Below are 15,203 nucleotides of genomic sequence, written 5' to 3' on the forward strand. Positions count from 1 at the left end.
TGGGCAGCCCTGCAATATCTATGTGGGAAGGGCTGCCCACCCTCCCAGTGGAATGGATGTCTATGTGGGTAGGGGTGGCAACCCTCCTAGATGAGTGGAATCTGCTGATGGAGTATGGAAATGTTTATAATTCTCTGGCTAGACAAATAGCCATCTTGTATAAGGCCACAGGACCACTGGAGATTCAGAAAGAATAAAAGGGCCACCAGATTGCACTGCTACTGAGGAAGCTTTAGCAGCTAAGGTGGCCATAAGCCACCTCAGAGGTAAATTAAAGCTAGAAAAAGATATGAGGTTAGCACAAGTGGAATTGAAAGATGCTCTGGATAAATGTTTAGAAATATTGGCATACCAGCACCCTAGAGTAAGAGGGCATAAGCTGCCCAAAGGGCAAAAGTTAGGCATATCCTGGCTTTCCCTGACTGGGACCATAAAGTGTGGGACCCTGTTGACTCCTCATCAAAAGATGATGAGCCCGTCTGACTGGGAAATTGATACTAAGGAAAGTAGGCGTACTCAACCTCTGTTCTAACAAAGAGTTAAAGCAGAGGAAGTTCAGCACCCTGATCCCCCATGGAGGGAGAAAGATGGGGCAGTGGCAGCAGCTCCAGATCAGAGGGTGCTTATTTCATCCTGGGAGTTTTCCCCAGCAGAATTAAGAGATATTAGTAACCAATATTGGCAAAAAAAACTAGAGAACCATTAGCAAACTGGTTGCTCCTGTTTCATTTTATCTTAAACCTTGCTAATGTTCTTTATAATATTTTTAGATTCTTTCCAGCCAACCTGTGTTAGGCTTCACATGGGGAAAGCAACAATGGACATTTGCTATGCTTCCACAAGGATACCTTCAAATGTGGAAACCTCCAGAAGAGCCTGACTACTACTCTATCAAGTTCTTGAGTATTGTCTGGTTAGGTAAAACTAAGGCTATTCCTTCAGCTGTTGTTGAAATGCAAAGTTACCCCATATTGCTTACTTCTGAACAGTTGATGGCTTTTCTTGGTTTGTTAAGTTACTGAGAAGTATTTATACTCTAGTAGGAATTTTAAAACCTTTGTATACCTTAATTAGAAAAGGAAATGTGTGGAAATGGGATTTTCCACAGCAGGCTGTGTTTCAAAAGACTAAGTGAACTATTATGCAAGCAAAGACTTTAAGGGAGGTGGACCCCAATATACCCTGTGCTTTGGATGTGGTCAGTGCCAATATTGGCATTGGGTGAGGTATGTGGCAAAGGCAACAAGCTAAATGTGTACCTGTTAGATTCTGGTCCCAACTATGGAAGGGCACAGAACTCAGATATAGCCCTTTAAAAGAGCAATTATGCACAGTTTGTAATCGTCTGTTGCAAGTGTTGAAGGTGTAAGTGCCCAGTAACCTTACAGAAGACAATACCCACATAGATATGCAGATATGGGACACTATAAATAAGCCCCATTTGGGGAGTGCTCAGGTGAGCACACCAAGAAAATAGAAAGTCTACCTCCTACGATGTGGCATCTTTGACAATGGCTCTTTAAAAACAGAGATGTATGAAATTTTAGGACTGACCTCCTATGTGAAAAAGCAGCATGCCCTGCTTCCTGTTGATCCTCCCGAGGTGGCTCCTCCCATGCCCACCATTGATGGACAAGAAAATACACCTGATTCTGCATGGATTGGCACATGGGCAATCTGCTACCTGGACAGCCGTGACTGTCCAGCCCAGTACTGACACCACCTTGTGGGAAGACATCTGGACTGCCTGCCACAAGTATAGGGTAACTGTTTATCATGTCTCTGCCCACAACACCAATTCATTACCAGGTAACATAGAAACAGATGCCCTAGTGAAATTCCACAGCCTAACACCAACTACACATGAAGTGGCTGAATGGCTGTGCTGGAAGACTGGGCACAAAGGACACCAAATTCCTGTCACCTGGTGGCAAGTAAAGTATATTGGCGCCTTTCCTCTGTCCAAAGGGACAAAATATGCCTTTACCATCGAGGATATGGCTGAACACTTAAAGGATGATAGAAACAATGGACTTGAGGACTGTATCAGCATGAACTTCAGATAAAGGGGCTGGCTGCCTTCAAGCCACAATATGGTAATGATAATAACTCTCTCTTGCTTGTGCCACAAACTCTAGAAATTGGGGAAAATAAGGTCAGCTGGATCTGGTTCTGGCCTATACAGCAGATGCTGGTTGAGAATCCTAAGCCCATGGATATTAGAATTACATAAAAAACTAACTGTAGTTCTGACACTGAGGGGCTCCCTGCAGGGGGAGAAAACATGATATTTAAACCCCCCTCACCTGGAACTCTTTTATCTACCATGAAGTCTCAGTTTATATATATTGTTAAATCACTCACCTGTCCAATTTAATGCTTACATGTGTTGTTAATTCTTGTTAAAAAAATGTGTTACTATTTCAATAATGCAATGACTAAAATCTTTTTTGTATTTAGCCTTCCAACAAGTGTAATGTTATTGGTAATAATATGTTGTGAAATGCTTAACAATTTCCAAAATTATTTTGATAACTTGAATATAGAGGGTATGAGGGATTCTTTATTATTATTGAAGGAAAAGGAAGTCACTTTTTCCTAAATGACTGGTTGTATCAGAATAAAAAATAGAGGATATGGAACAAAACCTGAATGAATGTAAAAAGTTGCAGAAAGTTGGTAGAAAGGGAGATTTATTTCTGTGATCAAGGTTATGAAAAGGGTAAAAAACTAGATATAGAGTAAAGCAGAATACCTGGTAGTGTTATCCTTTATCTATTTTAGCCCAGGCAGTACTTGAGCTAAATGGTAAAACTCATTAACCTGGCCATAGCACCACTTGCTAATAGGTTTATTATCTCTCTGTACCAGTGTAGTAGTACTATGTTTATTGCATTGTTGTGAATTACAGATGTAAAGTCTGTCCTATGGTCAGTGCAAACTGTTGTGCAGGGGTAGATTGTAGCAACCCATGACCTGAGAAAAACAGGCCTGCAGATATTTGGTGCACAGCAGTCTGCATGACCTAGGCAGCTAAATGTTTAACCTATTGTCTTTCTAAGCCAGTAAAGAGAAAAAGGGTAAATTGGCCTTAAAATATAACTTTATGCAAGCAGGCAGGAAGTGAGAGGCTCTTAGTCTCACAAAAAAGAGCAAAATGTAATCCTTCAAGTGTTATTCTAGTCCTTCCTGCACCACTCCCCAGGCCAGAATGACCTATTTCTGCATCTATGTTCCCCACCCTTAGGAATGCCTTTGTCTTAAACCCTTATAGAAGGCTTTCTGTCCTTTTTGCATTGCTCGGTCATCTTTCCTGTGAATGCGATGCCTGCCTGGCCTGAGAGACCCGTTACTATCTCTCCACGACTTCTCACCCTGTAAATAATCCCTGAATAAAAGTTCATGTATTAGAAAATGCTCGTTGTCTTCTTTGGCCTCTGGACAGGCACGGCCCTCATGGGCTGTGACAAGGCATGTGTTAAATTTTGGAACTGAACAATTAAATATTCTGGATGTTAAAAACAGCAAAACCTTCATTAACATGGAATTCTTTGAATTTATATGAAATGGTAACTAACCAGGATTCTTGCTGTCCTGTGAATTTCCTATTAAGTCTTTGTTTTTCCTGAAAATGAGGAACAAAGCAGCAGAATAGAATACATTAACATGGAAGTCATCTACATAAGTGAAGGAGATAATATGTGTGAGAAAGAATTAGAGGATCCCTGATTTTAGGCCTTCTATGAGCTTTGTACTTTTAGTAAGTTATTCAATCATTGTGATTCTCAGTTTCCTCAACTGGAAACTGAAAATTATTCATACCCTTCTTCATTCATAAATCATTTTGTAAGATGAAATGAGCTAACAATTTGTGAAGCTTCTTTGTAAGCTATGATTTTCTAAATAATAGATGCTATCATTATGGAAATCAATGTGTGTCTTAATCATAATTTAATTAAATGCAATCCTATAACAGAGCAGAATATCCATTGTACTTATATTTGTGTTGGACCATGAGAAAGTCATAGAAAGATCTATACTTTCATAATTCATCTGAAAATCTAGAATTATTAGCAATCCATTAAAATAGAATATAAATCCATAGACCAGCTGAGAATTCTGAAATAAAAGGATATGTTCACCTTCAAAACTTTATGATTCTAATAATAGTTGGAGAATGTTTCCTTTTCCTGTAATGCAGGTAAAGCTATGTGGAAGTTTTAACTCAGCTTATTAAGTATCTACTAAGATAAATATTTCCCCCCTAACTCCTTTGTTTATTCTTGTAATTTGCTATATTAGAGATTAAATGATGGCTGTATATTGGAATAGAGAAGGCAAGAAAATAATCCAAGAAGAGACTGTCTCAAAATCTTATTAATGTATCTTGCGATACACTGAATTATGTACCCCCCAGGGCAGAGGTGATGACACATGTTCTTGATCTTAATCTATTTTTACAGTGTGAATCAACTGTAAATAAGACCTTTTAAGTATGTATTTTCAGTTAAGCTGTGGCCTAATTAAATGAATTTGGACCTAAATCCTATTACTGGTGAGTTTATGAAGAAAAAGCCACATGGAGCAGAAGTTGTAAGTTGATAGAATCTGGAAGAGAAAGGAAAAGACACCTCCATGTGCATTGCTATGTGACAGAAAAACTAAGGACTCAACGATTGCTGCCAACCTGTCCCAGAATGCCTCAGTTTTCAAGGCCAAAGAACCACCTTGGAAATGCCTCAATTTGGGACTTTTCCTAGTCCCAAAACCATGAGCCAATAAATTCATATTCTTTAAACTTACCCATTATATGGTGTTTGTCTTAGCAGCCTGGAAACAAAAACAACATTGAACAAATTCAAGCTTCTTCCATTTTAATATTTTCTCTAGAACAGGAAGATAATTGTGCTTGTCTGATGCTGTGTGACTCGAGTCCCTTTGGTTCACAAAAGGTATTTCTCTACAAATAAGAATGTTCACTATATAAATATATGAAATCACAGTATGCCATGTGTGCCAGTTTGAATGTATTATGTCCCCCAGAAAAAGCCATATTCTTTGATGCAATCTTGTGGGGCAGACATAATAGTGGGGATTAAGTTGGAAAGTTTGGATTAGGTTGTCTGCATGGAGATGCACCCCACCCAACTGTAGATGATAACTGACAGGATATTTCCATGGAGGCATGGCCCCACCCATTCAGGGTGGGCCTTGATCAGTGGAGCCATATAGATGAGCTGACTCAAAGAGAAGAAACTCAGTGCAGCTGTGAGTGACATTCTGAAGAGGAGCAAGCTTGCTAGAGAGGAACGTCCTGGGAGAAAGCCATTTTGAAACCAGAACTTTGGAGCAGACGCCAGCCACGTGTCTTCCCAGCTAACAGATGTTTTCCGGACGCCATTGGCCATCCTCCAGTGAAGGTACCCGATTACTGATATATTACCTTGGACACTTTACAGCCTTAACACTGTAACTGTTTAGCCAAATAAACCCCCCTTTTATAAAAGCCAATCCATATCTGGTGTTTTGCATTCTGCAGCATTAGCAAACTAGAACACCATGATACTTGTAAACTTCTTCCTTTTTCTTTCCATTTTTTTTCTTTTGTAAACGTGTTTGCATGTACTGTCTTTACAACTATGTTAAAATCATAGTTCAGCTTAACACAAAGGTATCTATTTAACATGACTAAGCCACTTGGCAGACAAATAGTATGGAACAAATTTTATACAATTGCTCAACTTCCTAGGTTGCCAAATAGTTCATATGCATTTAGTGAAAATTGATCTAAACCACATTTAAATGATTGGCTCTAAATTAGCCATCAAATCACAGAACAGGAATTTAGGAGTGGTTGACTATTTCTTATACAGAGGAGACCAACACGTATACTGTGTTGCTAAACCACAGAACATCTGTAAGTAGAATACTGCATGCAATTACAATCTTTGGAACACAAGAAAGGGACAGAGGGTAGTAGGAGAAATTTAAATGATCACAGAATAGGAGATGTTGCCATCTGAGAAGCAAACTCAAACTAGGGCCTTCTAGTGAAGTGTTATTCCCTAGATTCTTGTTTTATAGAACCAAGGGCTATCTATGTCCAAAGTACAAAATAAGTATATTTAAGATGGAGAAAAACAGAAACTATTTTCTACAGGAAGTTCTGTGGTTTAATATGGATAACATGAATGCTGGAATCAGACAAATTGGATTCCAGTCTTTGCTTCAGTAACTGTCCCCAAGATGACCACTAACAAGTTATTATGTCTCTGAATCTGTTTCTTCATCCAGAAAATGAGAATTCTTATAACAAATTGTTTCGCAAATTAAGATAATATATTTTCTGTTCCAGACATTTAATGGGCATTCACTAAATATTCTTTCACCTCTTTACACATAAAAATAAACAAAAAGAAATTACTACTCAAAAATAGGGCATATGATAAAGACATAAATAAATTAAAAGCATAATTGAGTGTGATATATAAACACTGGGTTTTTATGGAGAAACCAGGGATATTAAGAAAAATTCCAAGCCTTCTGAGGTAAATATTTAAGAAGATATTTTAGAGGAAATTGTGACCAAAATGTCATGAAAAAAGACTTTCTTCTCTACAGTTTGTCCCAAATAAACAAATTTTTTATAAGCCAGTGAATGAAAGTTTCAAAACTGTCAGAGGTAGATATTGGTCCAAAGAGATTTCCACAAGTCCCTTTATTTTCTACTTAAGCTAACATAATAATTAGATATTACACACATTGATTTGTCAGTCCTCTAATGATGAGGTTTCTCTACAATATATTTAACTGTTTCAAATATCCAAGCAGAGAATAAAAACAGTCCTTTTTCTTAGGCAGATCACCCTAAAAGAGGTTTGTTCATGGACAGTGACTCCGAGAATGACCTGCTCCCCGCTTTTTTCCCTTGACATAAACTACCTCCTTCTTTTTCTACTTAAAGTGACTGTCAGTGAATATATCCAATTATAACTTCTCATCCATTAGGGCACTAAGCCAAGGGCTTCCTACAACTACAGAGATGTTCACAAATTGTCATACAAGTAAAAATCCTCATGCTGTAATGAAAGCTATAAAGACTAAGGAAAACCCCATGCTTATTTACAGTTCTTACTTAGAAGTAAACTATATCTTGGGAATATCTTTCTGTACCATGACATCCCACTAATAATATTTCCAAATTCATATTCCTCAGATGAAGAATTCATTCTTCTGTGGCAAACAGCCAAGAAAGCGACCTGATTCTGCAGGATTTTCCAGGGGTCTCTGGCACAAAAGAGAAGCCAGTCATTCTCTTTTGGCTTCTGTTGTTTCACTGTGTTTAATCATGCATGATTCTGACCCAGTTTGCTGTTTGTTCTTAGATAACACAGGGTTAGTTTGCTCTCTTACAGAGCAAATTAAGCCTGAGTGTTCCATTCAAAAGTGGTTGTGGTGAACAAAAACATAGTGTCTTATGATGTTATTAATAACATAAGACACGGCAGCGCTTCTGTCTCTCTTTTACTTATCCCCCAACCTCTTCCTTTTTTTCTTTTTTTTTTTAACTTTTAAACTTTCCCCTTCCCCCTTTTCACCATTTCCTCTCGGAGGCGCTTTCTTCCTGCAGGAGCAGAGAGGGTGTTCCCCCGCCCTTACCTCCACCTCCTTTCCCTGGCCGCCGCCGCCCTATGGCAAGAGGGAGTCCCTACCCCAACGGGGCACAAGCGGCGGCGATTGGAGCAGTGGGACCGGCGGTGGCGGCCTCAGGTCCAGGATCACCATGGAACTAATTCGCTGAGTAACCTACCCACCCCGGCCATTTTCCCTCTGGAGCCCCAGCGCCCGCGTCCCCCCGCCCACTTCCCCCTCTTCTCCCTATTCAGTAGGCCGGGTCCTCTTTCCGCGCGTCCCCCAACGTGCGCAGAGGAAAATGATGTGGTAACGGGCCGCCTAAGACTCTACATCGCCACTGTGAGGCCTACAGCTCTGCCAGGGAGGTGGAGGCGGAGGAAGAGGAGAAGTTTACATCGAGCTGGGTGGCGGGCGGATTCAAAGGATATCATGAGTTTCCAGGATCTTTGGAAAACCGGAGATTGTCTTCCATACTGGAAAAGGCAATCTCTAGGGAAGCCCAGATGTGGAAGGTGAATGAGCCCAAAACACCTAAAAATCAGAATGTTGCTGCATCCCAGAGAGATGAAGTAATTCAGTGGCTGGCCAAAGTCAAGTACCAATTCAACCTTTACCCAGAAACATTTGCCCTGGCAAGCAGTCTTTTGGACAAATTTTTAGCTATTGTAAAGACTCACCCAAAATACTTGAGTTGTATTGCAATCAGCTGTTCTCTCCTAGCTGTCTAGACTGTTGAGGGTGAGAGAATTCCAGTACTGAAGGTGTTGGCAAGAGACAGTTTCTGTGTATGTTCTTCCCCTGAAATTCTCAGAATGGAGAGAATTATTCTGGTTAAATTGGGATCTTAACAAGCTATACCATTGGATTTTCTTCACATTTTCCATGCCATTGCAGTGTGAACTAGGCCTCAGTTACTCTTCAGTTTGCCCAAACTGAGCCCATCCCAACATTTGACAGTCCTTACCAAAGAACTACTTAAGTGTATGGCCTGCAACCAACTTCTACAATTCAAAGGATCCATGCTTGTTCTAGCCATGGTTAGTTTGGAAATGGTGAAACTCATTCCTGATTTGCTTTCTCTTACAATTGAACTGCTTCAAAAAGCGCAGATGAGTAGCTCCCAGTTGGTCCACTGTCGGGAGTTTGTGGCACATCACCTTTCTACTCTGCAGTCTTCTCTGCCTCTAAATTTCATTTATGTCTACTGTCCCCTCAAGCACACCCTGGTGACCTGTGACAAAGGATTGTTATGATTACATCCCTTCTCTGTCCCAGAACCAGATTTCTCCAAGGACAAAAGCAAACCGCAAGTGCCAGTCAGAAGCACAGCAACGTTCTGCCATCATCTCCCAGCTGCCAGTGGGTGCAAACATACCTCTGCTAAATGCAAAATAGAGGAAATGGAAGCAGATGACTTCTATGATGAAATCAAATGGCTCTATAATGAAGATGTATACTTCAGAAAATGTGGGTTCTGTGTGTGGCACTGACTGATCAAAGCAAGAGGGACATGGTTCCCCTTGCCTACCTCTGCAACCTGTTTCTATCATGTAGTTTCAACAAGTGTTACCTTCAAGTGCAAACTAAGGTAGTCTTCTCTGGCAATGGAAACATGTAAAACCAGGAAAGAGGCTATAAAAGGGTAAGAACCTTAACATGCTAAATTGAAGTGAGCCAGGAAAAAAAAACCAAAACTCTTGTTTATTTGTGCAGCTAATTATAATTCAGCATTATTTAAGCACTTAAAGACCAAAGAAAGTATAAAATTTTCAAAAGACCCAGAAACTAAAAAAAGAAATAGAAAAAAAGGCAAAAATTTATTTGTAGTATTTGTTGGTTCCACTGTTTTCTCCACTAACATGTTAATTATCCCCATAAATTCACATTTAATGTTTAAAAAATTTCCAAAATGTATAGCTAGCAACCTTGTCCCCCACATCCTGATTTAATTTTCCTCTTGCTTTTGCTTCTTCCTTCATTGAATACTTAATGAATTTTATGCATGTTGATCTGTACCCTGGCCTCCACTGAATAGGAAACCCCAAAATGATTTTTTTAGCAATTCAGTGAATGAATTATTTCAGTGTGACAGCTATGTTTAATCCATGATTGAAATTCAAATTGGTCTGAAAAGGGTACTTCAAAATTGTCCCATATGAATCAGAGGTGGTAAAATGGAAAAAGGATCCAAGTTACATTGCTTTTTCTTGTTTGTCTCATTTTGATCTCTAGAGTTTAGAGACAAAATTACTGTTGTCATTTTTGTTTACTTTAAGGTGAAACTTAGTGGCATGTAATTAGGACACTTAGATTTGTTGAAAACATTTTTGACATTTGTATAAAAGAATTTGTGATAATGTTAATATATACCCAGCTGCTCACCAAAGAAACAACAACTAATATTAAATTTTGTAACTCATCAGAATTTTCACTCATTTACATTCAGTGGGAGACTGTCTAGATGTTGGGGCAGTTCTATGATTTGAGTCTGTAACATGTAATACCTGAATTCAGTACTCAACTTTTATGTTGAGCTAAGCTATTAAGATTTTCTTGATAAAAGCCTCTCACTCCACCCCCCCATCCCCAAATTTCTCTTGATGACTTCTGAATCCTGAGATCCCTGTGCAATCCAAAGAAGGTATTACAGTGAGAACTGTGTATTCTGGTAAGCAATAAAAGGTTGTTCTTAAAAATAATAACAATAATAATAATCCTCATTCTCTGTCTTCCCACCTATAACATTAGATGAGAAATTTTTTTGCCTGTTATGTTAAGTAAACAAAAAGTAATATACAGAATTGAATCTATAGCATGATTACACTCCTATAAAATCCTATGAAAATATAACCAAATACATTGATTTGAGAGCTAGGCTATGTGGGTTTTCAACTTTTTCTTCAAAACATAATCCATATATAATTTAAAAAAATAAGTTAAACATTCATTTAAGAGGAAATCTGTATATCAATTTCAATAATTCAGAAACATTTTGGATACTGTGTCATCTGATATGTCCAGAAGTGTCTGTGTAGGCAGTAATCCACCCCTATTTGTAATTTGATAGTAATATGGAAATGCCCTTCTGCCTCAAATTAGCTTCTCCACAAACCTTCATACAATGCCTGAATACCTGCAATTAGGACATTAATTCTCTGCACCAGAGACATTTCCCTTTGTAAAAATGAAAGTGTGTGAGAGGCAGGGCAAGATGGTGTAATGGTGAGGAGCAGAATTTCATCTCTCCCCTAGAGCAGCTGGCAATTACCCAAGAACTATATGAAACAGTGCTTTCGAGGTCTCCAGTAACCAGTCACACATTAGACGCAAGTTTGGAATTGGAGGAAAAGCTGAGATCGCAGCGAACATTGTAAGTTCCCCAGACCAGCGGTCTGGTGCCCCTCCCCAACCAGACCTCACAGACTGTCTTGCTGCCAGCTCCCTGAAAGGGGGAAAAAAAACCAAAAAACAGCAATCTGCTAAGGGCAAGAAGGGAGGCTCAACCCAGCCTCAACTGCAGAATTAATTAACAAATTAATTAACTAATTTTTGGAGCTGGGGTGCTAAAGAAGGGCTGGGCTCTGAGAAGTGGGGGCACGTAAAAGCGAGCACCCATTCCCAGACTCCAAAAAAGCCATTTTTTCTCCTACATTTTGTCCCTTCTGGCTTCTCACTGATCCCTTATCTTTTTGCATTTCAATAGCCCCAGCAGGGTTGGAACTGAAGCTGTTGGAGAGTAATTATCAGACAATAGCCCAAAGCATATCTTTAAATGCTCTGTTCTGACACTGACAAAATTTCCAGGCTGGGGAAAGACTTTTAAAAGAGACTTTTTTTTTCTTTTTCTTGTTTTTCTTTTCAACTTTTTTTTTTTTTAATCTAACAGTGATATATGTGGTTATTTTCTATCAGAAAGCCCAGGTTGAGGGACTATGCTGGGCTTGGGGGGAGACAGAGTACCCACAGTGTCTTTGAGTTCCATATTCACTGCTGAAGGTTTCTATCCCCATCTTTAATTGGCAACTCAGGCTGACAAAGGAATCTAGCTGGAGATGCCTCAAAGAGGAGATGGGAGAAGGGAATAGTGCCCCTGAGACACAACTGGAGTTCTGAGGATTGGGAGAGTGGAGGGAGGTCCAGTTCAACTGGCAGTCCTTCTTTTGGGAACTCAGACCCCAGGGGCTGGAATTCAGATCCTGGCTTCAGTCAGCCATGCCCCCAACAGGATCAGAGTCACCAGGAGAACTAAAGTCTACATACCTCTCTACACTGGTTGGGGAGCTGCAGGCTGTCCAGCGCCACCTGCTGGACAGGAGAGGAAAAGCACCAATTCTAAAGGCCTCATAGGAGAGTCTCACTCTCAGGAAAACTCCATACCCTCCCAATGAGACCTGGGCATCACTAGACTGGGAAAATCTGAGTAGGGTTGACCATATCTGAGGAGACCCACTCACAAAAAGGTTACACAGAGGCAAAGGAAGAAACAGAAAAAACAAGAGGGGAAAAATTCTGATCAACTAAATAGAACCTAGGTTAGAGGTCTAGAATAAGTTGAACTGAATAACAGAGGCCAGAGAACAAAGCCAACCAACAAGAAAACCACTAGGTAAAAGATAGAAAACAAGCTCCAAAATAAACTAATCAAGAAAATCCAATGCCTAGACAACTTAAGATTACAAGCCATACTAGGAAACATGAAAACATGGACCAGCCAAAAGAACAAACTAATAGCTCAGCTGAGATACAGGATTGGAGGCAAATAATGCTAAATAAATTAGATGAAATGAAGGAAGACATAGCAAAAGACTTGAAGGATATAAAGAAGATACTGGATGACCATAAAGAAGAATTCATAAACATAAAAAAACAAATGGCAGAACTCATGAGAATGAAGGCCACAATGGAAGAGATGAAAAACACAATGGAGGGACACAACAGTAGATTTGAACAGGCAGAAGAAAGGATCAGTGATCTGGAAGACAGGTCATTGGAATTCATACACACAAAAGAACAGATGGTGAAAAAAACGGAAAAATATGAGCAGGGTCTTAGGGAGCTGAGTGACAGCATGAAACGCACAAATATACGTGTTATGGGTATCCCAGAAGGAGAAGAGAGGGGAAAAAGGGCAGAAAGAGTAATAGAAGACATATTCACTGAAAATTTCCCAACTCTTATAAAAGACAGAAAATTAGAGATTCAAGAAGTACAACATACCCCAAATAGAATAGATCCCATTAGACCTACTCCAAGACACTTACTGGTCAGATTGTCCAATGTCAGAGACAAAGAGAGGATTCTGAAAGCAGCAAGAGAAAAGTGATCCATCACATATAAGGGAAAGTCAATAAGACTATGCACAGATTTCTCTGCAGAAACCATGGAGGCAAGAAGACAGTGGCATGATATATTTAAGATACTGAAAGAGAAAAACTGCCAACCAAGAATTCTATATCCAGCAAAACTTTCCTTCAAAAATGAGGGAGAGATTGAAACATTTTCAGGCAAAGAGACACTGAGAGAGATTGTGAATAAGAGACCAGCACCACAAAAAATACTAAAGGGAGTGCTACAGGCTGATAGGAAAAGACAGGAGAGAGAGAGTTGGAGAAGAGTGCAGAAATGAAGATTATCAGGAAAGGTAAAAGGAGAGGAAAAAATAAGATATGACATATAAATTCCAAAAAACAAAATGGTAGTAGAAAGTACTTCCCTTGGAGTAATAACACTAAATGAAAATGGATTAAACTCCCCAATAAAAAAACACAGACTGGCAGAATCGATTAAAAAACAGGAACCATTTATGTTGTCTACAAGAAAGTCACTTTAGACACAAGGACAAAAATAGACTGAAAGTGAAAGGTTGGAAAAAGATATTTCATGCAAACAAGAACCAGGAAAAAGCAGGAGTAGCTATATTAATATCAGACAAGTTAAACTTCAAAAGTAAAACAATTAAAAGAGACAAAGAGGGACACCGTATATTAATAAAAGGGTCAATTCACCAAGAAAGCATAACAATCATAAATATTTATACACCAAGCCAGAATGCCGCCAAAATTCATGAGGCAAAGACTGCAATCACTGAAAGGAGAAATAGATACCTCTACAATAATAGTTGGAGACTTCAATACACCACTCTCATCAATGGATAGAACATCTAAACAGAGGATCACTAAAGAAACAGAGATGTTGAATTGTATGATAAATGAACTACACTTGGCAGACATCTATAGAACACTACATCCAACAACAGCAGGGTACACTTTTTTCTCAAGTGCTCATGGAACATTCTCTAGGATAGACCACATATTGTGTCACAAAGGAAGTCTCAACAAATTTAAAAATATTGATATTATACACAACACTTTCTCAGACCACAATGGAATGAAGTTGGAAATAAATAAAAGGCAGAAGATTGAAAAATTCACAAACATATGGAGGCTAAACAACACCCTCTTAGAAAACCAGTGGGTAAAGGAAGAAATTACATGAGAAATTAGTAAATACCTCGAGGCAAATGACAATGAAAACACAACTTATCAAAACTTATGGGATGCAGCAAAGGCGGTGCTGAGAGGGTAATTTATTGCCCTAAATGCCTATATTAAAAGAGAAGAGAGAGCAAAAATTGAAGACTTAACTGCTCACCTGGAGGAATTAGAGTAAGAACAGCAAACTAACCCCAAAGGAAGCAGAAGGGAAGAAATAACAAAGATTAGAGCAGAAATAAATGCAATTGACAACAGGAAAATGATGGAATCAACAAAACCAGAAGATGGTTCTTTGAGAAAATCAGTCTAATCAATGGACCACTGGCTAGGCTTACAAAAAAAAAGAGAGAGCAGATGCAAATAAATGCAATCAGAAATGGGAAAGGAAATATAACTACCGACCCTGCAAAAATTAAGAAGATAATCAGAAAATACTATGAGCAACTGTATGCTAATAAACTAGACAACTTAGATGAAATGGACAACTTCCTAGAAAAGTATAAACAACCAACATTAACTCAAGAAGAAACAGATGACCTCAACAAACCAATCGCAAGTAAAGAGACTGAGTCTGTCATCAAAAAGCTCCCAAAAAGGAAAAGCCCAGGACCAGATGGTTTCACATCTACCAAGCATTCAAGAAAGAATTAGTACCAATTCTGCTCAAACTCTTCAAAAAAATTGAAGAAGAGGGAAAGCTACCTAACTCTTTCTATGAAGCCAACATCATCCTAATACCAAAACCAGACAAAGATACTACAAAAAAAGAAAATTATAGACCAATTTCTTTAATGAATATAGATGCAAAAATCCTCAACAAAATACTCACAAAACGAATCCAGCAGCACATTAAAAGAATTATACACCACGACAAGGTGGGATTTATTCCAGGTATGCAAGGCTGGTTCAACACAAGAAAATCAATTAATGTAATACACCACATCAATAAATCAAAGCAGAAGAACCACATGATCATCTCGATTGATGCAGAAAAGGCATTTGTCAAAATTCAACATCCTTTCCTGATGAAAACACTTCAAAGGTTAGGAATAAAAGAGGACATTTTCAATATAA

The 15,203-nt window shown here is 38.9% G+C and overlaps 1 pseudogene; it reads left to right on the top strand.

The window, feature by feature from the left end:
• The first annotated feature begins 1,531 nt into the window (after positions 1–1,531).
• On the top strand, positions 1,532–9,189 carry LOC119524099 (annotated as a pseudogene).
• The last annotated feature ends 6,014 nt before the right edge of the window (positions 9,190–15,203 follow it).

Source organism: Choloepus didactylus, chromosome Y, assembly GCF_015220235.1.
Source record: "Choloepus didactylus isolate mChoDid1 chromosome Y, mChoDid1.pri, whole genome shotgun sequence".
Lineage (NCBI taxonomy): Eukaryota > Metazoa > Chordata > Mammalia > Pilosa > Megalonychidae > Choloepus > Choloepus didactylus.